Source organism: Prionailurus bengalensis, chromosome A2, assembly GCF_016509475.1.
Source record: "Prionailurus bengalensis isolate Pbe53 chromosome A2, Fcat_Pben_1.1_paternal_pri, whole genome shotgun sequence".
Classification (NCBI taxonomy): domain Eukaryota; kingdom Metazoa; phylum Chordata; class Mammalia; order Carnivora; family Felidae; genus Prionailurus; species Prionailurus bengalensis.
The window spans coordinates 89,106,193-89,133,396 of NC_057348.1; positions in this window are offsets into that span (position 1 = coordinate 89,106,193).

A 27,204-nucleotide genomic window follows, 5' to 3' on the forward strand; every position below is an offset into this window, starting at 1 on the left:
AAAGAAGTAAAATAAAATAATGAAAGTGCTTTTTAAAATTATCAGGTAGTTTAAAGTCCTGCAGTATACTTAAAGACCACCAACATGCAAAATGAATAAGCAAAAACCACAGTGCTCAACTCCTTAAATATATTACCTAATCTAAAATTAACAATAGGGGGGCCTGGGTTAAGCATCCAACTCTTGGTTTCCACTCAGTTCAGGATTTCACAAGTTTGTGAGTTTGAGCTCTGCGTTGGGTTCCATGCTGTTAGACTGCCTGGGATTCCCTCTCTCTCTCTCACTCTCTCTCTCGCTCTCTCCCCACCCTCTCTTTGCCCCTCTGCTGCTCACACAGTCTCTCTGTCTCTCTCAAAATAAATAAATAAAATAAAATGAAAATAAAATAACTTTTTAAAAAAGTGGTTACTCTTTTTAGCTTCATTTTACTAGTGAGAAAACCAATTTGTCTGTGTTCCTACAGTCTACTTAGCAGAGCTAGAATTCAAAACTAGGACTGATGATACTCCAACTTGTTTTTTGAGTCCCTAGTAAGTTCCACATTAAGTTACTTATTTTGTATCTCATGAATATTTAAGTATTGTGCTCACAACCTCTTAGGTAGAATTAGAATTGAAACTAAGTCTCTGAGTTTCTATGTTTCTGTTTCACGTTGTCAAAACCTCCATTACAGTATGCCTTCTGTGATTTGGAAGTTCTTGGAGAGCTCAAAACTTGTCTTATGAGATTAGTTCACCCAAGTAATAAAGCATCTTAAGTACAGATTCTCAAAATACACTTTCATGCTTCATGTTAAGCATTTTTTTTTCTGTTTGTTTTTGAGAGAGAGAGAATTTTAAGCAGGTGCCATGCTTAGTGAAGATCCCTATGCAGGGATCAATCTCATAACAATGTGATCATGACCTGGGCCAAAAACAAGAGTTGGACGCTTAACCGACTCAACTACCTAATTGGCCCAAGCTTTTCCATTTTCTCACAGAAAGCAGCCTAGCATATCTAGGAAAAAAAAATTTTATAGGATGCCTATAAATTGCTGCTCTGGGCTAACCTTCAAAAAGTTTTCAGTAATTCTAGCAGCTGCCTAACTTACTCTTGAGAGGAATTATTACTAAAAGGGAGGATGCCCCTAGACATTATGGGCATATTATGTCAAATCAGCGGTTGCTTGAATATGTTAAATTGTTTTATTAAAGAAATGTACAAAAAAAACACCTTGGTGGCTCAGTTGGTTAAGCATCTGACTAGTAATTTCAGCTAAGGTAATGATCTCATGGTTCGTGAGATAGAGCCCCACATCAGGCTGTGTATGGATAATGAGGAGACTGCCTGGGATTCTCTCTCTCCCTCTCTCTCTCTCTCTCTGCCCTTCCCCTGGTCATACGCTCTCTTGTGTTCTCTCTCTCACTCAAAATAAATAAATAAACTTTTAAAATGTATAAGGTATTTTCCCATTCATTGTGGAAATATTATCAACTATTTTCTCTGGTTTTACAAATAATTTTTACACCTGAAATTTCCACTGAATATAGCCCTGGTTGATAGATAAAAGCAAACCTTTCCTTCAAATTACTTACCTATATTAACATCATCAGCTTTTGATTGAGATATTCCTACCCTAACTACAGTTTGGCATATACAGGATATTTCTACCCTCTTCCAACTAGAAAATCAGTGTATGATATAAAAAAATCTGGGTGCTTGGGTGGCTCAGTCAGTTAAGCGGCTGACTCTTGATTTTGGCTCAGGTCATGATCCCTCAGTTCATGAGATTGAGTCCTGTGTCCAGTTTTGTGGTAACAGCATGGATCCTGCTTGGAATTCTGTCTCTGCTTCTCTCTCTCAATCTCTCTCTTTCTCTCTCTCTCTCTCTCTCTCTCTCTCTCTCTCTCTCTCTCAAAATAAATAAATAAACTTTAAAAAGACAAATTTAAAAAAAAGAAAAGAAAAACGCCAGTAATAAAACATGGATCTCATAAGAAAGATTTTGATTTGGTCTGGGATACAAAGTATAGGTTATCAAGACTATGTTCCAGAAGAGAAAATACAAGCAACTAAAATTATCAGGGCTTTGTACATGACATGCAGGCAATAAAAACAAAACTGAAAAATATTATCAACAAATGTCTTGAGTTGACTGGGATAGCAGGAATTGTTCACACTCTTGTGTCTGATATCCCACGGAGAAAGTCTGCTCTTTTCATTCATGTGGGGGCACCACATGTTTAGATAAAAAATGTAGGGACACCTGGGTGGCTCAGTCGGTTAAGTGTCCGACTTCAGCTCAGGTCATGATCTCCCAGTTCATGGGTTCGAGCCCCACATGGGGCTTTGTGCTGACAGCTCAGAGCCTGCAGCCTGCTTCAGATTCTCTGTCTTCCTCTCTCTCTGCCCCTCTCCCATTCATACATGTTCTTACTCTCCCAGAAGTAAATAAACATAAAAAAAGCAAAATTTATTTTTAAAAAATGCAGGTGACTTCTTTTTACCAGAGACCCGATAGTTGATTTTTCTTCTATAACAAGAAACGCAAAAGCAGGCAGTCACTAGCATTATTTCTGTAGTTTGGGTGATGAGGGCCAAGTTTCTGTGTGTCTTTGAGCCTCTTCATCCCGGTCCTAGAATGTCTGCTGCAGCCCCGTCCCTCCGTGTGTGAGGCAGCAGGCGTTCGGAGGGGACGCGAGTAACAAAGGATGCTTCCCAACTGAGTCACGCATCTTTAAAGTGCCTCCCCTAAAACCTCACCCAGGACCTCCTGCTTCTATTTCCTTGGCATCCTTATTGCCAGGAAGCTGAGCCATGGAGTTGTACACTGGAGAATTTGGCAGTAACCCACAAGTAGGGATTCTATTGCTGATGACAAAGATGAGGATGTAGGTGGGAGAACCACACAGTAATCTGTCTACCTGCAGCCTCATGACACTGCAACAGGTACAGTGAGAAAAATTATATAATGGTTGATTATTAACTTGTAGACCAGCATTGATAGCGTGAGTTCAATTATTAGATGGAACGATGAGATTTTAAAGTTGGTATTTTCCATCAATCCATTAAAACACATTATAAAAAAGAAATTGACTTAGCCAGTTAAACCAAGTAATTACAAGCATCCGTTTCAAGTTTTCATCAAGGAATTTTAATATTCCTTACGCTTACTCTAATGCTATTTACTTGGCTTTTAAAGAAACACAAACCAAGCCACACACACACACACACAAAAAATATATTTCCAGAAAAAAAAAGTAAGACTTCAAGTCAGGAAGAGAACAGTCAGACTTGCATGACTCTCATATTTTTGAATATTAAAACCAGTTTTCAGTTTGCTTCACCATGATATTTTCAAAAGTAAATTGTCCGAGTTAGGACACTTGAACGAATAAAACATAGTGGGAAAGGTGGGATTTCTTTAACATCAGTAGCTTCATAATGTGTTTCTGAGCTTCCTTTGTATGTTGCTTTATCACTTGGATTGGTGGTATAAAAGCTTATAGACATGGGAGATAAAATGGGTTCTGTTTATCATGTACATGTATCTGAAGGCTGACTGAGGACTGCTATATTGGAAATATTTTCCTGTTCAATATGTAATCTGTTTCTTAAAATACTTAGTAAGGATATAAACCCTTAATATACTTGCAGGATTACTGTAATCTGGTCCTTTCTGTAGTCGATAGAAGGGACTAAGAAAGTAACAAATTATAATTCCTTTTGGGGATCCCAGATGAGTTAATAAGGAGCAACTTAATTTAATGTTCCAAAAATGTGGTGTTTAGATTATGCATCTGACTAAGTGCCAGAATACTTTTTATTCAGTAAATACGACGGCATGCATTTTCTTATATTACATTTTACAGCTGACAGATGGCCCTAGCATGAGTCCTACCCTGGCATGCGATTGAAATGCCTCACTCCCATGACTGTGCATGTATGTGTGTGTGTGCACAGATGTGTATGTGCATTGAAGAGAAATATATCCAACCATGCCGCATGTTTTTGTCCCTGGTGAAGAGGAAAAAAAAATGACATATTATTAATTACAAATAATTAAAGAGGTCAGAACTATGGTTATTTCCTTTCTGTAAAAGGGACATGGGAGTAAAAGGGCTTCTCAAATCACCTGAGTAGAGTATTGGAAAAAGCCTACAATTTTGCAAAATGTTAGTGTTGGATGACCCCTAGGAGTTGATTTGGTATGCCCTTTTTAAGAGGGAAAAAAAACTGGAAGTCACGGCCTGAAAGGTTTAAGTAAGTGAACCAAGATCACAAAACAAGACCACCCCTGTTTCAGGTGAGCAATGGCATTACCTCACTCCTTATAAGCAGGAAAATGATAGACCTGAAAATTACTTTATTTTTTTCGGCCACCAGAGAAATGAAGTCACAGAGGAAACAAGCAACCAAAAGTTTGGGGAGAGAGAGGCCCGGGCATGGAGAACCAGGACCTTGTTTACCCAAACCCACTTCCACCAGACTTCATATTTCCTGTAAAAAGATGCAGCTAACACGTTTCCGTTAATAGCTAAAGATTGAGCGCAGGATCATGGAGTGTGAAACCACTGGGGCCAGTACTCTCTTTCATGCTTGGCCTCCACAAATGCCATCCCACACTCATGGGGAATATCCAGAAGAATCCGGAGAAAGCTTTAGTGAGGTGCAGGCTCTGGGTGGGGGTCAGGAGTGGTTTGCAGACATCACTGCCAATACTCCATCCACATCCATTCCCATCCCCCTCCTAGGAATAAGCCTGAATGCCTTAATCACCAGGGGAAGGACAGCAAAGAGTGTCACCTTAGGGTACTGGTAGAATACCGTTCCAGTTGGGGGAGAGAACAGGAAGAACACCAGGATTACCTCCGAGGATTACCGGCAATCCATGCTAGCCCTAACTCCAGAGTTGTAGGAAAGGCAAGTATGATGAAAGCCATACTACTGTGACCCAGGCCCACAACACCACCTTAAGACTGGGTCAATCAGAACACAAGAGAGCATTTATCCATTCCCATTGCAACAATAACAAGTATGGCATAAATGATAATGGAATACAGCTGGGAGTTCTGCAAGATACATCTACCTTCCTCAGGCACAGGGCAAAGGAAAGATCCAAAACCAATGTGCGGAAATAGTCATTGACAAGAATGCTTTGGCAGCCTACTTGGTAAAAAAATAAGTATCACAAAAGGCTTTAAAGTTGGTGACACCTGTGTGTGTGACTGAGTGTGACCATACCAATAAACTTCAAATCCAGTCCAATGACTGATTAGAATCATAGAAACCACACTCAGAGGCCTAGGAGAAGTGTCTCTAAGAATACAACATATTTATCTGAGTAACTACCCTCCCTGAGAAGGTGTCAGTTTTCAACAAATTAGGCAAACGAAAAGGCAAGAGAAAACAAAATCAAAAGAGACAAAGCAGTCATCAGACCAGACTGAAATATAAGACAGGATTTTTTTTCATAAGTACTGTGATTAAGTTGTTCAACAGTGAAAGGGAAAAGGTAGTCAACCTGTAAGATCAGATGGAAAATCTCATCAGAGTAATGAACACTATAAGAAAAGTTTAAAATGGAAAAATGGAAATAGAACTTAAAAAAAGAGACACAAAAAATAATGCCTTCATCAGGTTCATTGGTAGACTTGACACAGCTAAGGAGAGAATCAGTAAAATCAGCCAAAATGAAACAAAGAAAAACCATAAAGTAAGAGAAATAAAAGAAAACACAGTGCCTGGGGATGTGAGAAGATCTCAGTTTTGTGAAGAATGAGAACTTGAGGCCAAGGAGACATTTTAAGAAAGAATACCCAAGACTGTTCTAAAGTTAATGACAGATATGGAACCACAGACCCAAGAAGCTCAAAATGAAGTAGGATAAATTAAAACAAATGCATACACACAAAATCTCAGGCATACCTTATATTCAAACTGCTGAAAATCAAGTCAAATAAAATACCTTAAAAGAAGCCAGAAGAAAAAAACATATTACTTATATGGGGACAAGGATAAGGGTTGACTTTCATAAAAACCCAGGCAAACGAAAACATAAGGGACATTTTCATGAACTGAAAAAGGGAAGAAAGGGAGCCTATAATTATAATCCAGCAAAATATCATTCAAAAGAGGATGAATCCTTTGTGAAACACACAAACAAAACGTAAGAACTTCCATTGTCACTGGATCTAATCTAAAAACCAGTTTTAAATAAAATTTTTCAGGCAGAAGAAACAGTATCTTAAGAAGGTTATATCTACCCCAAAATGCAAAGGATTAGATATGGAGTAAGTCAAGATAAAATGAAAATTATTTCCTTTTTAAAAAATTCTGAAAGATAATGTAAAGTAAATATAGTAGAAATATTACGTGTTAATAATATCCATAAAAAGCACTGATGACAATATCCCATAGAATCAGAAAGCTATATGGTTACCAAGCCTTTATGTTAAATATGGAGTGGTATAGTATTATTTGGAAGTTGAATCTGACCAGTTAAATATACTGCAAAACCACCAGTGTCTTTTAATATTATAAATAATAACTCAGTGCCCTATAGTTTCCTTCAGTTTTGCTGTGAAACTTAAACTGTTCTAAAAAAATAGTCTTTATAAAATTGACATTTGATTTTATCACCTTTTTATATTGCTTTAAGAAACATCTTTTTAAGTGACTGAAGAGACCAGCAAAAAATGAAAAAAAAAAAAAACTATTTGAAAATACCATATCCGGTAATGACATTTCCCCAGAGTATATAAAAACTATTAACATTCAATCAGAATGAAAAACAATCCAATAAAAAATGGGCAAGATATTTAAGTAGACACTTCACCACAGATATATAGTTGGCAAATAAGCTCATGAAAAAATATCGACTTAAACAGTCATTAGCAAATTGCAGATAAAATTCACAAGGAAATACCCCTAGAAACCTGTCAGGATGACTAAAATTCAGAAAATGAAAAAGGGACAACACCAAATTCTGGATATGAGGGTGTGGAAATGAGGATATGGAACAGTGAAAATATCATCCGCTCCTGGTAGAAATGCAATATTGGGGAAAAGAATTTGACAGCTTCTTTATAAAATAAAATGATGACACAATAATCATCCCCCTAAGCGTTTTAAACTAAGTGATCCAAAACCCTGCGTATTGTATAATACCATTTATATGACCGTTTAAGAAGAGCAAAAATCTAGGAAACAGAAAAGACATGAGAGGAAGCTAGGAATTGGGGGTCAGACACGCGCAAGGGAAGCCTGAAGAAACGTTGGGTGTTGAGGGATCTGTGAATAAGATCATGTGGTGGTGGATGCATAATTATATGCATTTTTTAAAGCCCATACAACTGTCCACCACAGAGCGAATATTACTGTAGGCAAATTAAGAATCAACCAGGATGGGGTCACTTGGGTGAGCTCATCTGTTGAGCCGTGGGCTCTTGATTTTGGCTTAGGTCATGATATCATTATTTGTGAGTCTGAGCCCTGTGTGGGGCTTCTGTGCTGACATCTGAGAGCTTGCTTGGGATTCTCTCTCTCTCTCTCTCTCTCTCTCTCTCTCTCTCTCTCTCCCCCCCCTCTTTCTCTCTGAAAATAAACAATAAATAATTCTTAGATAAATGCAAGTGATTCCCAAATGATTTTTCTACATTAGAATTTCTAACTATGTACATGTGAGAGTAAGAAGGGTCTGCCCTAGAATGAAAGGAAACAAACAAAAGGGTCTAGCATTGAAAGTATGTTTTATGAGGTTGGGTTAATTCTCTTACCAGATTCCACCTATAGCACTTAGCGTGGTAGACAGACTGACTAATGGTCCCTCAAAGACGTCTGTCCATGCCCTAATCACTGGAACCTGTAGCCATGTTATATGACAAAAGGGGCTTTGTGGATGGTTATAAGGCTGCTTGCTGCTCAGCTGACCTTAAAGTAGAAAGATTATCTGGATGGGCCCAGTGTCATCACGTGAACCCCTAAAAGTGGAAGAGAAAGGCAGAAGAATCAGTGAGAGATGAGATTTTAGAAGGATTTGACTTAGCCTTGCTTGTCATGGTCTGTGGAGGGGGAACGTGAGACTGGAGAAAGGCTTTGAGGACCTCATGGGCAAGCTTTCAGCAAGGAAATGGGGCTCTCAGTCCTACAACCACATGAAAGTGAATCTGCAAACAACCTGCATGTTCCTAGAAACGGATTCTCCCTGCGAACTTCTAGAAAGGAACAGGTTCTGCCTGTCCACATTTTGATTTCAGCCTTGTGATTCGCAGAACATAAAAACCAGCCAGCTGGTCTTCTGACCAGCAGAACTGTGAGATAATGAAATTCTGTTGTCTCAAATTGCTAAGTGTGTATGTATTTGTGAGGGCAGAAAGGGAAATCGAATACACCCAGTAACAATAGTTCTGCACCATTGGCCATAATTGTGCTCAACAGGGATCTAGAAAACAAACTAAAAATCTCAGAGAAAAATTACAGAGAGAGGGATCTATCAGTCATACAGCCAGTCTGAAATGTGTGCTAATTTTTTAATATAAATCTTTGTCACTCCATTTTTATTATTAGCAAGGTATTTCCTAACGACCAATCTTAGTGTGAATACCTGTTAAAGAATCAGGGAATGCCGGATATAAACTCTGGGACAGATGGGGTTTATTCAAATTAATGTTTTAGGCAATGGGTGCCTCACAAGTTGTTCTCGGTGGAAATGCCCTAGACACTACTTTTCTTCTGCTTTTTCCACGAATGTTAAAATGTCTCAAACAGCAAGAAGCAGATGCGTGTCGTTCACCATTTGGGGAAGTCTTTACCACAGGGAACACAGGAAGGGCCACTGTCCAAGGTTAACCTAAATCTCCATCCAGGCGCACTCTAAATAGCATTAGTATTAGAATTTTCTAAACGTTCCATTCAATTTACCACTTGACAAGTTATATGAGAACTCCCAATCTGTGAAATACTGGCTTCTTATTTTAACAGCAGCTGAGCTCTCTGGGTGGCCAATGCCTGATCTAAGGCAACCGTTTGAATATAGGTACACAGAGCGGGAACGCTGGTGCCAGTCTATGCATTTTGGCAAACGTTTTGATGCATTAATTTTTAAGAGCTAAGGGTAAGTGATGTTCTGTCGGACCACAGAAGAAGAAGGACTTCATGAAAGAGGCCCAGCTCAGTCTTCTTGTATCTATAAGTAAGCAAATGAAAAGTTTTTAAAGACTTCATATAAAAAGACTTGCATCTTTTTTTTTTTAAGTTTATTTATTTTTGAGACAGATAGCATGTACGGGGGAGGGGCAGAGAGAGAGGGAGACACAGAATCGGAAGCAGGCTCCAGGCTCTGAGCCATCAGCCCAGAGCCCGATGAGGGGCTTGAACTCACGGGCTGTGAGATCGTGACCTGAGCTGAAGTCGGACGCTTAACTGACTGAGCCACCCAGGCGCCCCAAAAAGACTTGTATCTTAAAACTTCCTTCCCAACAACAATATCAGAAAAGTATCTTAGGGTTAGACCTCAGCACTGAGCTTATGGTCTGCTGGCTTTGGTTTGAACTTTCCATTATCAAGGTCAGTCTGGCTGTCCTGAATTTTACTTCCTTCCCTTCATGGACAAGAGATATGGGTTTAATCTCTCAAATCCGTTTTGCATTTTCGAGCTGACCAGAGCTGTAAGCTCCATAGATTTAGACTCTCAGATTCTGAGGTGAGAAAGTTTGAGCTACACATGACTTTTCCTTGACCTCACCACTCATAGAAGGGCAGTCCTGGAGCTGTCTGGGAATTGTTCTATGGGGTTTAAAGAGAACAGCCAGCTCTCTGAGCAGATGCTATCACTCACAGAGGTTGTTACTTCAACATGAAAATCTTCCTCAACCATGCCCAACGTTTTCCAGTGCAAGCAAGGCTTTGCAATCCTACTAGAACTATAGTTTGAAAAATGGGTTATATTTTGATAATATGAAGGTGTATTTTGTAATATATTTCCTGGTGTTTTCATTCCACTTTTTAATAGTGTTACTCTTACAAGTCAAACTTGTAGTTACTTCGTGCATGGGGTTTGCCCTCAGAATCTGTCCATAAAGGACCATTTTCCTAGGTTCAGAGTTAGTCCGTCTAACTTATCAAAGGTTTTGTTCCAGTGTTTAGTCTCGTGCTAATGCCCTGACAGTGTTGATGGGCCATGGTGATGTTGACAGGCCACAGAACAGTTCAAATGCAAATGTTTATGTCCTTCCAAAGCACCCATATGGATAGGTACATTGAAAGAGTGTTTTTCCCAGGGGATAGATAATCTCAATATAATCAAAATATTTCATGAGAAAGCATCACAAAGTCAGGCCAAGAGCTTTGATCTTAAGCGGCAATATTGGATATATAAAACAGGATGCAGTGCTTTTACTAAAGAGAAACAAAAGGCATAGCTTTGAGCACATGAGCTGAATAATATTATTGCATGTTTTCTGCCAAGAATGAGCATGGGTAAACGAACTTTAATATGTTCGTTTATGTAAAACACACAAGGCTGCTCATCTCCCCCCCCACCCCCCACCCCCCACCGGCTCTATGGCACTCTGTTGTGACGGAAGGAATAAAGTCTTTGCACCTGAAAAAGGACGAGAACTTCTTGGTGAAGTTTGCCATCTTGTGGCAAGTCTATTAACACAACTTACTGTGGAGGACTCTTCCAACAGCTCAGGATTTATGATTTATTAGAAAACTTAATGATGCATTAAAATATATATAATAAGGTTCTGTTTATCCAGAATATTAGAGAAACTGGATGTCCATGTTAGCACTTTAAATAACTTCAAATTACCACAGATATAAATATGTATATCTGTAGGGTACTTTTAGAAGCCCTGTGAGTTAACAGTGCAAGCTCTGCAGACAAAGTATCTGTATTCAAAGGACAACTCAACCATTTTCTAGCTGTATGGCCTTCTGTACATTAGCTTGCCTCAAGATGCCTCCATTTTGTGATATGCAGAATGGGATTACTTATAGCAACTACCTAGCGTTGAGATGATAATTCAATGTAGCCTGTAACAAATTGAGGAACAGTGCCAGGCAAATGTAATCTCTGTCTCTATATGGTTGTTATTCTTATCCGTGGCTTAAATTTTCTGGGATGGTTTTAACTACAGATATTCTATCTTAACAATCAAGATGGAGTGTTTTTCATTCAGAGACCTGAAGGAAAACATGGGAAGATAATATTACTATTTAACAGCTGTACGAGGCTGAAGGTAGCCCAGGTGCTCTTCTAAGTCCCTCCCACATAGGAACTTATGTCATCCTCACAAAGATCCTACAAGCTAGGTGTCACTCTCACCCCATTTTAGACAGGAAATGCAAATGGGGGAATTTCAGTAGCTTTCTTAAAGTCACAAAGCTAGAAGCCGTAGCGTCAAGATCTGAGCACAGATAACCTTGCACTGTAGTTGTGCTCTTAACCACTGTGCCTCTGGGTATAATTATACACATAGCGCTTCTGGGTATAATTTATATCTGTGGGAATTAGTAAATATTAGATAGCTACTTTAGTGGCAAAAGAGGGAATAGTCAGTATGCTACGCATCTCTACGTGTTGGTAAATTCCACCAGAATTACCAGATTCTTCAAGCTTCTTAATTCTTCCACTCCTCTCTGGGACATCGACTCCCCATTATCATTTGTTCTTCCCCTGTTTGCTTTTGTTGTATTTCATGTTCCAAACGAATGTGTCGAAAGTGCCCTACGACTTAAATTTCCCACTCAAACAGCCTGGTAGTGTATCATGTGTCTGTTTCCTTCTCTTCCTCCTCTCAGAAACTTAGATAAATGAACCTAAAATACTAGCTCAATATTTTCACATCTGTTTTGGAAATACTATATCAGTGGAAACATTCATTCAAACTTTTCACATGAGGCGGTCCGTTGGTGCTCATTGAATAGATGAATGAATGTATGCTGTGTTCATACATCTAATTAAGATACTGGGGTTAGGGCAATCAACAATATGAAAAACACTGCATGTTTTAATAACACATGAAGGTTCCAAAAGCATATACATCATCTCACCACATTCTTATCGTGGTCTTCAATGGTAAGCACAGCAATTGTCATTATATATCACAACTAAGGAAGGAGACTGAAGGCTGTTTGCCTTATTTTTTTTTTTAATATAATTTATTTTCAAATCGGCAAACATACAGTGTATAAAGTGTGTTCTTGGTTTCTGGGGTAGATTTCCATGACTCATCACTTACATACAATACCCAATGCTCATCCCTAACAAGTGTCCTCCTCATTGCCCATCACCCATTTCCCCCTCCACCGCCCCATCCGCTCTCAGTTTGTTCTCTGTATTTAAGAGTCCTTATGGTTTGCCTGCCTCCCTCTCTGTTAGTAACTATTTTTTCCCCTTCCCTTCCCCCCATGGTCTTCTGTTGAGTTTCTCAAGATCCACATATGAGTGAAACCATAGGATATCTGTCCTTCTCTGACCACTTGCCTTATAGCCAGGGTGGTCACATGGCTAACTAGAGAAAAGACCAGAATGGAAATCAAGAGCTCTTCAATATATGCTCAATAATGTAGTGCGTGAAAATATAGTTAGGATTGTTCTTATTTCTATTAAGAATAATTTTCTGTCAGTGTTTGTGAGTAGTGTGTTGTTTAAGAGCTATTTTCCAACTTTATGTTTTATTGCTATTGGGTAAATGCTTTTTCTCTGTTTCATTTCTTTCTCTTATATTCTACATATTGAATATATTTTACCATATTCTCTTTTCCTCTGAGAGCAGTCTGCAAAAGTCATGCTCCTCTTTCAACAAGGCAAACAAGTTCTTCTGAAAGGAATAAAGAAAGAATAAGTGGGCTCAAAATGGCTCTTCAGAGTCTGCCTTGGGAGGAAATTGGAAAGTGGGTGGTTAACGGCGAGTAAATTTTACATTTCCAAACACCAGTCACGTTTATCCTTTTACTTACTATATGTTTTGATCTACAGTGATACTTGAAGTATATATTGTAGAAAATGGCTTGTGTGACTGATGTATCAATTACCACAAGGGAATGAACTTTAGTGTTACCAGAAGTTCCAAACAGTAGAATGACTGTGTGGAAACAAAGGGCAGTTTATACATTCAGTCTAAAGAGAGAAAATAACCGGAGAACATTGCTAGGATATCCAATCCACTAACCGACGCCAGCCAGGATGTCATAAAACGTAGACCTACAGTTGGGTATTTCTTAAGATTAGTAATATTTCTTTCATGCCATTCCTGAATGAAAGATGAAATCAGATCAAGTCATGGTTTTAATAGGTGTACATCTGAACACTTTCTCCTTGACAGGGACTCTTTTGTAGTTCTAGCTATATCCACCCCCCCCCCCCGCCGCCCCCCACCTTTTGACCTCAGTTTCTTTCCTTCATACTTTAGCATCTTTCCTGTTTGGCTGACTGAAACCCCATACTGGAACAGTTCACTAAGTGATTGGGAAATGATGTTTTGGAAGGCTTTACATTACTGAATACAACTCCTAAAATTTTTTTAGCATTTGAAGATTCTGTTAAAAGGATTCCTTAATATTTAACCCCTGTCCAAAAAAAAACCCAAAAACAAAACAAAAGTAAATTGTACTTACCTCTTTATGGAGGGGACAGAAATTACAATTTAACAAATGTTCTTCCATTTTTTTTCAGACCTAGAAAGAAATGAAACAGAAGAATGAATTATAAATGCTTATTACTGTGATTCATGAAACCCTTTTAGGAAAAGCTATAACATCCTGTACCTACCTCATGCTTCCTCAGTGAAAAAAGAGAGAATTTTGTCAAGAGATTATGTGTGCTAGTATACAATTAGCCTTCATAAATAGGTTATTTTCATCTCTATTGCCACATAATTTTACTCTCATTTAACTGCAGTCAGTTGGCATATTCTCAGGTAAAAAGGTGATACCACTGATCTTTTGTTTTAATGCTTTTTTTATTTTGAGAGAGAGAGAGGTAGAGAATCCCAGGCAGGTCTGCACTGCCAGCCCAGAACCCAACATAGGGCTTGATCCTACAAATTATGAGTTCATGGCCTGAGCAGAAATCAAGAATTGATTGCTTCACTGACTGAACCACCCAAGCACCCCCAACCTGCAGAACTCTTGAATTGCCAGTTTTTATAACTATTTGATAACTTGCCAGATTGACTAGTCACTAAAGAGTTCCGTTAATATTTAGCACATGCCAACTGTCAAAGAAAAATAAAACTATTTAAGTAAAGAAACAAAATCAAACCCTTTCTTATATATTGATTTCTACAAACAGACGAAGTGATGTGCTTGCCCTGCCAATGGGTAAAAATAAGCTAAGAGCTCATGTGTTGATAGAGTTCGTCACTCAAAAATGATACTGGTTGTTTTCCAGCCTTTGTTTTTCATGTTTGCATACTGGGACCCTGTTTGAGCTGTATATTAGTCACAGGTCATAAAGGGGAAAGGACACATACTTGGATCATGTGCTTGCAGTATAAAATGCCTATGCTTTGGAGGAATCCACATAGAATTTTATAATATTCGTCAGTCCACAAAAATGCAATGGACCAAAGCAGTGGGATATATCATGCCAAGAGGAACTCAGGAAAAAAAAAATGTGAAAGTGTTTAGTGTATAACTAAACATTTAAAACATGTTTATGAATACAAATGTATCATTATTTGGAAAGCTGCCCTGTCACTGATGACACAAAGGACAGTGTTTCAAGAGTTTGCAAGAGTTTAAAATATTACTGATTCAATTAATTAGAGTTAGCTGTTTCAGGTAGCTCACTTGAGGAACATTATCTTTTTCTCTTTCTTTCTTTTGAATGTGACTTGAAAATGCTTCAGAAATACAGACACTCTTCTCTGTTCGCTGATTCAAGGTCATAGTGTGGACACGTTTTGTACAGCAAACGAATGCAGCCCAACTGAGCCAAACTGGCTTTCGGGTTATCGCTTAATTGATCTCACACAAGCGTTTTCTTACCTGCTCTCCTCCATTGGAAGTAGACAAGAATAAAATTAAAAATCTTCAAATGACAATAGAATAAATGATGAAAAGTAATAAGACTGGGCTACTCACCAACCATACAATCCCTGAATGTTGGAAACTCTGCATGTGAGGTAAGCCATCTAATCCTTTTCACATACATCAGTATTTCCTTAATATTTACACCAGGGACTACATACTAGATTCTGTTGGAACCTCTATCAGTGGTTCTCACAACACGGTCACTGGAACAGAAGCATCAGCACCACCTAAAAGCACTTTAATAACACACATTTTCGAGACCCATCCAGACCTATTGAATGAGGAATTCAGGAGACGTGTGTCAGCAGTCTGTGTTTTATCAGGTGCTCCTCTAGGTGATTCTGATGTACAATGAAGTCTGAGAACTACTAGCCTAAATACACTGTATCGATGGTCGTTTTATTAATTATCCCTTTATACCTGTAATTCTGGTATGTATATAAAAAAAGCTGTTCCCTTAAACACTTTTTTTTCCTTCATAGGTATGAAAGGGACACGATAAATTTTCCTATGTACAAACTAATTTCTTTATTAGTATTCAAACGTGCTGGCGTTAGCAATTGCTTTCTTTTTTTAAAAAAAATTTTTTTTAACATTCACTTATGTTTGAAGGACAGAGACAGTGAATAGGGAAGGGGGGAGAGAGAAAGAAAGAGAGAGGAATAAAGGAAGGGAAGGGAAGAAAAGAAAAGAAAAGAAAAGTAAAAAGAAAAGAAAAGAAAAGAAATCAACCAATCAATCTGAAGCTGAGTTGTCAGCACAAAGCCCAATGTAGGGCCTGAACCTATGAACTGTGAGATCATGCCCTGAGCCGAAGTCAGACGCTTAACCAACTGAGCCACCCAGGTGCCTCAGCAGTTACTTTCTAATTCATGTTATAGAACTCATTGAACTATCATGGCATAGTAGAAATAGCCAAAAAGTTCGTGTCAAATGCTCTCCTTTTAAAAATATGCTCCAATATTTTGAAAAGATCTAACCAGCATTAGAAAGGGAGAGGAAGACAGAAAAGGAGACAAGGTGGGTGGGGAGAGAAGAGAGAGGTCGTATTTATCCTAAGAAGTCTTTGATTTCAGAAAATCAAAAGGGCTTTGTGCTGATGAAAAAATGAGTGTCATGGAATATATCATGATAGTACAGCAAACCTTGGAAAGCTAGGGTAAGCCAGATAGCTTACCAGGAAATCTGATTTGGTGTTAGAAGGGTAATCACTATGTTAATGAAAACTTTAAAAAGTGTGTTATAGATTTTACACAGATTACACTAAGGTATCAACAAACACAAAATCATATTACAAATTAAATATTGTCATTTTCCAAAAAGGATTTGAAATAATCAATTAGGAAAAGTAGATAACTACTAAAGTCTCCAATGTATCTATTTCTTCCGGAAACCAGTACAAGCTTTATGAATTATATTTCCCTATGAGATGCCAAGTACTATGTGTGCAGAAAATAAACTCTCATAAGAATGCTTTCATTTTTGGGGCGCCTGGGTGGCGCAGTCGGTTAAACGTCGGACTTCAGCCAGGTCACGATCTCGCGGTCCGTGAGTTCGAGCCCCGCGTCGGGCTCTGGGCTGATGGCTCAGAGCCTGGAGCCTGTTTCCGATTCTGTGTCTCCCTCTCTCTCTGCCCCTCGCCCGTTCATGCTCTGTCTCTCTCTGTCCCAAAAATAAATAAACGTTGAAAAAAAAATTAAAAAAAAAAAGAATACTTTCATTTTTATTATGACCTATCTCAGATAGGAATTCAGCAGAGCATGAAGGTGATGCTTTTAGGCATCTTTTAAGGGGAGGTCTTTTAGGGTGAGGATTGGTCCCCGCAAGAATACATTTCACAAAGTGGGCCCCATTCTTTCTGCAACTATAAGAATCCTGAGAATGTCATTTTCCCCTAGTGGATCCTATCAGGCTCACCTTTCTCTATACCTTTTACCTTCATATAGCCTAATTATCTCAGGTCTTGTTTCAGACCACTAGATTTGAAATACAGTGTTCTCGGGGCGCCTGGGTGGCGCAGTCGGTTAAGCGTCCGACTTCAGCCAGGTCACGATCTCGTGGTCCAGGAGTTCGAGCCCCGCGTCAGGCTCTGGGCTGATGGCTCAGAGCCTGGAGCCTGTTTCCGATTCTGTGTCTCCCTCTCTCTCTCTGCCCCTCCCCCATTCATGCTCTGTCTCCCTCTGTCCCAAAAAAAAAAAAAAAAAAAAAAAAAGTTGAAAACAAATTTTGAAATACAGTGTTCTCTAAATTCACCTTAAAATATAACTAAAAATTGTTTTCCCCGTTAAAAATATTTTTTCTCCGGAAACTTACTATTGGGAACATAAAAAGTTATTTGAAAATATTTCATTCCATTTGTCTATATATGCAAGGTACCGTTTTTTCCCAAGGTCTGCATGTTATGTATCTGGTAGGTAAAATAACTAAATACAAGTCAGATAAGGAAAAAAAACACTGGTATGACTATTTTTTTGTTTGTTTTTTGTTTAACTTTTTTTTCAACGTTTTTTTTATTTATTTTTAGGACAGAGAGAGACAGAGCATGAACGGGCGAGGGGCAGAGAGAGAGGGAGGCACAGAATCGGAAACAGGCTCCAGGCTCCGAGCCATCAGGCCAGAGCCTGACGCGGGGCTCAAACTCACGGACCATGAGATCATGACCTGGCTGAAGTCGGACGCTTAACCGACTGCGCCACCCAGGCGCCCCTATGACTATTTTTTTAAAAAGTCGTAGGACATACCATGGAATACCAATGAGTTTGACTAACTGCCATAGGCTCCCAGAACTTTCAAGCAGAACGTAGCTTTGGATTCATCTTGTCCTTAACTAAGACAGTAACACAACTCTGTCCTCTTCACCAATGTGCTGCTTCTCTGGGGGATGGGCCTAAGAAATGCCCCACGAATACCTTTGTGTCCACCATGGTGTGGGGGGCTGGATACGTTAGCTCTGTTCTAAGGAAAGAATCTAAAGTAGCCGAAAAAGAAAGAGGCAGACAACTCTGCAAGGGGTTTCAAAGTTGGCATAGAGCAAAATGGCCGCAAGGAGTATAGGATGGTCCGTCCTGTCTGGATGACACAACAATATGCTTACATTTTTTCCCCACTTTAAGAAATAATCAATGCACGTCGCTGTATAACTTTAAGGTACACATAGGATGGTTTGATTTACGTGTATTGTGAAATGATTATCACAATCAGTTAACATCCATCATCTCACATAAACACAATGAAAAGAAAAATCATTTCTCCTGGTTATGAGAACTCTTAGGGTCCACTCTCCTAACAGCTTTGCATATCATGCATATGTATTGCATATCATACAGCTCTGTTAGCTGTAGTTATTGTGTTGTACTTACATATCCTAAAACTTACATATCCTAAAACTTACATATCCTAAAACTGAAAGTTCATGCCTTTTGACCACCTTTCTACAATTCCCCATCTCCCCACCCCCTGCTTCTGGTAACCAGAACTCTGATCTCTTTTTCCCTGTGTTTGGTGTTGTTTACTTTTATTAGATTTCACATATAAGTGAGATCATAGAGTTTTAATCTTTCTCTGGCTTACTTCAATTGTCATGATGCCTAAAAGGTCCACCCATATTGTCACAAATGATAAGATATCCTTTTTTTTGATGAATAATATTCCATTATATGTAGATATATCAAGATACAGATATAGTCTATCTCTCACAACGTCTTTATCTAATTATCTATCCGTAAACAGTTAGCTTGTTTCTATCTCTTGGCTACTGTGAAAAATGAAGCAATGAACATGGGAGAGCAGAAATGTTTTTGAGTCAATGTTTTTGTTTCTTTTGGATATATTTCCAGAAGTGGGCTTGCTGGATCATATGGTAGTTCTATTGTAAATTTTCTAAAAAATGTTTATTTATTTTGAGAGAGAGAGAGCAGAGGAGGGCCAGAGAAGGAGAGAGAGAGAGAGAGAGAATGAATGAATGAATGAATGAATATCCCAAGAATGCTCCATGCTATTAGAGCAGAGTCTGACACAGGGCTCAAACTCATGAACCATGAGATCATGACCTGAGCTGAAATCAACAGTCAGCTGCTTAACCGACTGAGCTGCCCAGAGGCCCCTATTTTTAATTTTTTGAGGAACATCCATACCTTTTTCCAGAATGGCTGCATGAATCTACATTCCCATCAACAGTGCACAAGGGTTCCCTTTTCATCACATCCTTGCCAGAAATTATCTCTTACACTCTTTTTGATAATAGTCATTCTAACAGCTGTGAGGTGTTATCTCATTGGGGGTTCAATTTGCATTTCCCTAATGACTGGTGATATTGAACATCTTTTCATGTACCTGTTGTCCATTCATATATCTTCATTGGAAAAAAAAAACATCTATTCATGTTCTCGGCTCACCTTTTGTGTTTTTATTTTTTTGAAGGGGGTGGGGTTGCTATTAAGCTGTTTGAATTTTTACATATTTTGAATATTAACCCCTTATCAGATATATGGCTTGCAAATATTTTTTTCCCCATTTTGTAGATGGCCTTTTCACTTGGTTGATGGTTCTTTTTCTGTGCAGAAGCTTTTTATTTTGATGTAGTGCTGCTTAATTTTTACTGGTTTGCTTCTGTTTTAATGTCACATCCAAACAACAACAAAAAAATCATCACCAAGACCCATGTCAAGGAGATTTATTCCTGTTTTGTTCTATGAGGTTCATGGTTTCAAGTCTTAGATTTGTCTTCCGTGCATTCCTAGTAAATTGTTATGAGTGGTACAAGATAGGGGTCCAGTTTCACTCTTTTCCATGTGACTATCCACTTTTCTCAGCACCATTTACTGAAAAACTGCATTCTCTCCATTGATTATTCTTGGCTTCTTTGTCAAATAATAGTAGACTATATGCTTGGGTTTATTTCTGGGCTCTTAATTCTGTTCCACTGGTCTTTTTGTCTGTTTTTATGCCAATACCATACTGTTTTAATTATTATAGTTTGGTATCAGGAAGTGTGTTGTCTCCTACTTTGTTCTCAGGATTTATTTTATTTAATTTTATTATTTATTTATTTATTTTTTTGCTATTTGGGATTTTTGTGGTTTCATATAAATTTGAGGAATTTTTTTTCTATTGCTGTAAAAAATGCCATTCAAATATCAATAGGGAATGCATTGAATCTATGGATGGCTTTGATAGTATTGACATTTTCACAAAATTAATTCTTCTAACCCAGTAACATGCGATACTCTTCCATTTGTATCTCTTCTTTGATTTCTATCTCAGTATTTTATAGTCTTCATAGTAAATATCTTTTACTTCTTGATGAAAACTCATTCCGAAGTATTTTTATTGGTTTTGATACTATTGTAAGTGGGACTGCTTTATTTTTTGTTTTACAGAAAATTCTTTGCTAATGTACAGAAATACTACCTATTTTGTATGCGACAACTTTACTAAACTTATGGATTAGTTCTAAGAGTTATTTGATTGAATCTTTAGAATTTTGTATATAAAATCATGTTTATGGTTATCATTTATATCTAACTATATAATCTATATATTTTCTATATAAAATGATGTCGTCTGCAAGTAGAGACAATTTTACTTCTTTCTTTTTAAATTCTGATACCTTTTATTTATTGTTGTTGTCTCATTGCTCTGGCTAGGACGTCTAATACCATGTTGAATAGCAGTGGTAACAGTAGGCAGCTTGTCTTGTTCCTGATCCTAAAGGAAAAACTTGAAATTTTTCACCGTTGTGATGATACTGTTAAACTTGTCATATATGGCCTTTATTATGTTGAGATGTGCTCCTTCTCTGCTCAGAGTATTTATCACAAATGACTGTTAAATTTGTCTAATGCTTGTTCTGCATCTATTGAGATGATCATATGATTGCTTTCATTCTATCGAAGTGATGTATCACACACATGAATGTATCATATATTTCCTTCTCCAGTAGTTTCCTTATTTGACTTTGGCATTGGCGTAATGTTCATCTTGTAAAGTGAGTTTGGGAGTGTTCCCTCCTCTTCGATTTTTTGGAGAGTTTCAGAAGGATTGGAGTTAACTCTATTTTAAATATTTGGTGAAACTCACGAACGAAGCTATTTGGTCACAGGCTTTTCTTCATTGGGGGTTTATTTTTTTCCTGATTCAATATCCGTAATAGTGATTGCTTATTCAGACATTCTGTGTTGTCCTGATTTGATCTCGGTAAGTTGTATGTTTCTGAGAATGTTTCCGTTTCTTGTAGACTGTCCAGTTTGTTGGTGTATAGTTGTTCACAATAACCTCTTAAAATTCTTTCTATTTCTGTGGTATCAGTTGTAATTTTTCACATTTATAATTCTGTTGACTTGGGTCCTCTCTCTCTTTGTCTTGGTTGGTCTAGCAAAGAGTTTGTCAATTTTATTTATTTTTTTTAAAGAATCAAACATGAGTTTGGTTAATGTTTTTCTACCTTTTTCTGTTCTCTATTGCATCTATCCCTGCTGTTTTACTCTTCCTTTCCTTCAGCTGTCTCTGAACTCAGTTTGTTTCTCTTCCTCTGGTTCCTTAAAATGTAGAGTGAAGATTTTTACTTAGGATCTTTCCTCTTAAGGTACGTGCTTATGGCTCTGAACTATGCTTGTAATTTAGATTAGAAATGGAAGGTGAGTAACCCAGAAAAATAGCTGAGTTAGTTACACTCCATGATAGGCCAGCATAAAACTGAAGCAGATGAGCACTGAAATGTGGACGGTATCTTGGTGGCAGCGAGAGGGGACTGGAAATTTTTCTGAGTTTTTTATTTAATTGGTTCAATGATTATGTATTCAGTAACTATGTTGTGCCATTTTAACCCAAAATGAAGATCCTGAGACTCTTGAAGCTTACATGCCAGCGAGCTTGCATGATTTATTTGTCTTCAAAATCACTGAATTTGACTATATTTATACTGAAGAAAAGATGACATTTTCTGAATCAGAAAGATAAGGGCTAAATGTCAGAAATTATATTGAGTTCCAGAGAACAAATTTAAATTTAGATTGTTGTACATGATATGTTTATGGTATTTGGCACAGCCCTCTACGTAGTAACTACTCCAAAAATGTTAATTCTACTTTTTTTTTAAAAGTTTATTTCTTTATTTTCAGAGAGACAGACAGCATGAGTGGGGGAGGGGCAGAGACAGGGAGATGGAGAATCGCAAGCAGGCTCTGCTCTGTTAGCACAGGGACCAAAGCAGGGCTCGAACTCATGAGCCATGAGATCATGACCTGAGCTGAAACCAAGAGTCAGACACTTAATTGACTGAGCCACCCAGGCACCCCAATTCTCTCTCCCATCCCTTTAAATAAAACCAAATCTGGGTGTTATTTTTTTTTACCAATTTTATTTTTTTATGTTTTATAATTCTTTGTTTTTTGCTTTTTGTTTCATTATTGTCATTCTCCTTCCCTATTTGAAATTTTTATATTATTTTACTAGTACTTATTTTTTGATTAATAGTAAACCATTAAGGCTAAATGATGAATCATTTAAAGTTCCTTCTGATGAGAGCTTTATCTGCATATCATATTTTTTGATCATTAGAATTGTAAAATATTCAGGAAATTTCATTTTTATTATTTTTCCCGAAAAGTTAGGGGACTTTAAAAAGGTTGTCATTAGGGTTCCTGGGTGTCTCGGTTAAGTGTCCGACTTTGGCTTAGGTAATGATCTCATGGTTCGTTAGTTTGAGCCCCGGATTGGTCTCTGTGCTGACAGCTTGGAGTCTGGAGTGAGCTTCAGATTCTGTGTCTCCCTCTCTATTGCTCCCCCTGCTTCTGCTCGCTCGCTCGCTCTCTCTGTCTCTCTCTCTCAAAAATAAATAATAAAACATTTTTTTTTTAATTTTTTTTCAACGTTTATTTATTTTTGGGACAGAGAGAGACAGAGCATGAACGGGCGAGGGGCAGAGAGAGAGGGAGACACAGAATTGGAAACAGGCTCCAGGCTCTGAGCCATCAGCCCAGAGCCCGACGTGGGGCTCGAACTCACGGACCGCGAGATCGTGACCTGGATGAAGTCGGACGCTTAACCGACTGCGCCACCCAGGCGCCCCAATAAAACATTTTTTAAAACGTTGTTATTTATTGGAAAGTGATAGGTTTTTCTCTTATTTAAAAAATTGTTAATGTTATTGCCTTATGTTTCCTTAAAATTTATTGACACTTCCCTTCTATGCTAATTTATATTTAAAATATTATTATTCTATAGACACTCGAAAATGAGTATTGTTCCTACATTTTAGTGTATTTATATACTTCAATCTTATGTATTTATCATTCTAATAATCCTTTTCTCCTGCCCTGTGCATCTGTGTACATTAACCCATTTGATGAGAAATTCAACTTTGTTTTACACTATCCTCTGGTTAGTTTATGGAAACAAAGAACAAAAACAAATATAATAAAAGTGGGGAATTGGAATGAAGCTCTAAGCACAGATAGATTTGTGTACATGCTTATGTGTGTGTTTGCAACTTTGTTGATTCATGACCTGCATATGATAGAATTCATTTATTTTAAGAACACAGCTAAATGACTTATGGTAAGTATAAACAGTCATTTGAAATGCAAGTTTTAAATTTTATTGATGGTGCATAACATTATGGAAACAACAGTCCATTTTATCTTGTATTTAAATGCATATTCTGTAATATTACATATTCTGTTAACGATTCCACATGATGAAAGTTCTGTTCAGTATGACATATAAAGAAGTTTTGACAGGGTAATGTCATATGCAAATATTTAGGGGATTTAATAAAAATAAATACCTGTCTTCAACAAATACAGTGAGTAAACTGACTTAGTCTACTTAATTCCAAATAAGCTATCTAGGGAAATTAATATCTCAAACATGTTTCAGCTCAATATAGAAATATTTTTTAATCTCTTTTTAATGTTTCTTTGTTATTGAGAGGCACACAGTGCGGGTGGGGGAGGGGCAGAGAGAGAGGGAGACAGAATCCGAAGCAGTCTCCAGGCTCTGAGCTGTCAGCACAGAGCCTGATGTGGGGCTCGAACCTATGAACCACAAGATTATGACCTAAGCCAAAGTCGGACACTTAACCAACTGAGCCACCCCGGTGCCCCAGAGATATTTTTATTAAAATAACAGAATTCAATATGGAAATGAGCTGCCCTGGAAAATAGTATGCTTTATTTCTCAGAAACAGTTCAGACTTTGGTTGACGGCGTTACTGAAAAAGGAGGTAACCACACTAAGGAGTGGGTTGAGTTAGAAGCCTTTTAATACTCCAACTTTTGGATTTTATTATTCTACGAAAAAGAAATGAACAATGGAAAGAATACTTCTCTCTGGAATCATATTAGTTACTTCAGTTAAAAAAATGTGGTATATACTGTGTCATAATTCATTATTAACTTTATAACAGTAACAATCAAATCATAAATAAATTACACGTTTAAATTAAGAGGATACATTTTCTGGGGCGCCAGGGTGGCTCAGTCAGTTAAGCAAGGGACTCTTGATTTCAGTTCAGGTCATGGTCTCATGGTTATGAGCTTGAGCTCTGAGTTGGGCTTTGTGCTGACAGTGCAGAGCTTGCTTGGAATTCTCTTTCTCCCTCTCCTTTTGCCCTTCCCCCACTCGCACCTGAGCCTGCTCCCTTTCTCTCTCTCAAAATACATACATGAAAACAAACAAACAAGAAAAGAGGATATATTTTCTATTTCAGGTCATTCCAAATTCAAATCACACTTTTTGTTGCGGGTCTCGTGACTTGTGGGATATTGAGTAGTTTCCCCATGATGCCTCTGGTAAATGAGAGGGAATTAGTGACTAATAAGATACTTTGGTCATTTGGAAAATCTATTTGCATTCAAAGAGTCCGGGGAAAAAAGTGAATATTCTTCAGTTTTGTCGCTCATTTACTGGTTTTCTCTTTTTCTTTAAGAATTCTATGTTTTTATTCATAAATGCTAAATGTAATCAAATGCATGGAATGTGAAAAAATAAAATTATGAAAGAAATGAACTTTTCTTTATTCTGATTAAACTCTCTCTTATACTTCAAATATTTTAGATGGAACCTTGGACATACAGTTTTGTCTAAACAGGGTGGAGTTAAACGGCACTTAAAACAATACTTGCCTGATGGATTTTTGTTTTTCAATTTTCATAGCTTCAATTTCATTTTTAATGACATCCAAATGGCTTTTCAAATATATAATCATTTTAAAAGCTATGATATGCTTAAATGAACATTAGAACTTTTATCTTTTGTAATCTTAGCTACAGTACTCTTGTAAATGAAGGGGATAAATGTAAAGTCCTGAATCATTCTCGATTTAAGTGTTTCAGATTGTTGGCAATAAATAATTAGAAATGAGAAACCACTCCAGGAAAACATCTCACTGAGCCCATTTATTAAACACTGACATTTTCTGGTTCAAAAATATTTGAAGTTCTTCCATCAAAATGTCAAAATAAACCAATCTACTTCGATAAATTAGGTTTGTCTGTTAATATTGCTGATGAGAAAAAGCAGTAACATGAAAATCACTTTGCTAAGACATTTCCAGATGCTGTAGTTCATATATGAATACATTTAACATTGTATTGATGATTATGCTTGCTTATAAAGCCATACAAAGAGAAAAAGCAAGAAGGAAAGCAAAGGCATGGTAACGAGAAATGTTTATAAAATAAGAAGGAGTCATGGGTCAATGCTGAAATATTGTGAGTAAAATAAAAGTATATTTAACTATGGGACATATGAATCTTAGTTTAAAATAGCAAAATATTACCATTTTGTATTTTTCCATATATCGTGTCGTCTTAAGTGCCTGGATGGTACTATAATAAAACCTGGGCTAATTCAGAAACCTGGGGTCTGGTCTTCCCAATGTTTCGCGTAACTGAAGGGCTTCAAATGTATGAATGCAAGAAGAAGAAATGGTAAGAGAAGAAAAAGACACAGAGAATCTGCCTTTAAAGAGGAAGAAGCAAAGATAAGAGAGAAGAAATGAAAGGCTCATTTCTGTTCAGTGTCCCATTTGCCACCTGGTTGAAAACACATAGCTCATTCCTTGCCCAGCTTTTCCTTGGAAAGGCAATAATGAAAGCAAATAGGCCAAATGACGCAAAATAAGGAAACAAGAAGAAGGAGGAAGAGGAGAAGGAAAAAGACAAAGAGGTAGACGAGAGCAGCAAATAAGGGCCTTGATGGTGAAGAGAAAGGAAAACTAAAAATAGAGGAGATAAGACAATTCTCAAGAAGAGCCATTACCTTCTGTAAAACCAAACAGGCACGGTTAGTAAGTAGGACGAGTTAGAATCTGCAAATGACCCAGTGCTGAACGACAAAAATTTTCCTCATGTCAGATGAATTTACAAATGAATCTGCAGATTTAAAACTGTGTGTTATATAGTAGCAAAGGGTAGATTTAGCAATCTGAGGAAAAACAGCTTGCATCCCTCTCCTAGAAAAGAAAAATGAAATAAAACAAAACAAAAAACATACAAGTACAATAATAATGAAATAATAGATCAATTTAACACTAGCTGGTTTACTATAATAAGTCATAGAAAGTAAACATCTGGTTCTTGATATAATTCAATCATAGAAACAGTACAACTAATATGCACTTAGAAGTTAAATTGACGTTAACTTTAGGATTATCATCAAAGAAAGACTTTGCAGGATTCAAGTGAGCTAACTTGGATCATCAAACCGCTCATATAATGACAAGATGGATTTCCGACCCCAGTTTGGGCAGAGAAGAAGGTAATCCCGTGGTCCAACCTTGGGCACACCAAAGGCCAGCCAGGAAGGAATTCGTGAAAGGAATACTGGATGGAAATTGGCGTTGGAGTGAAAAGAAGAATGAAAAAGGAGGAATGTCAGGTTTTGTATGAAGGTATACATCACGGAATGTGTCCTTGAGAATATATGAGACAGACACTGCAGACTCGTTTCATTCCCTGGCTCTGGTGAGGGACGAAGAGTTAGTAAGTCATGTAGATGTAACTCATTCTTCTTCACTTCTACTAACCTGGTTGATGTTGCTGCACAGTGGGTAGGAAGAAATGCGAAAAGTGAAAGTATCTCAGCCCTCGTGCCTTGAATGAGTTCGCCTGAGCTTGGAGTGATCTCAGTACCTATTCTTTCTACTCTTACTTCAACGCTGGAGGGCTGGGCTAGCTC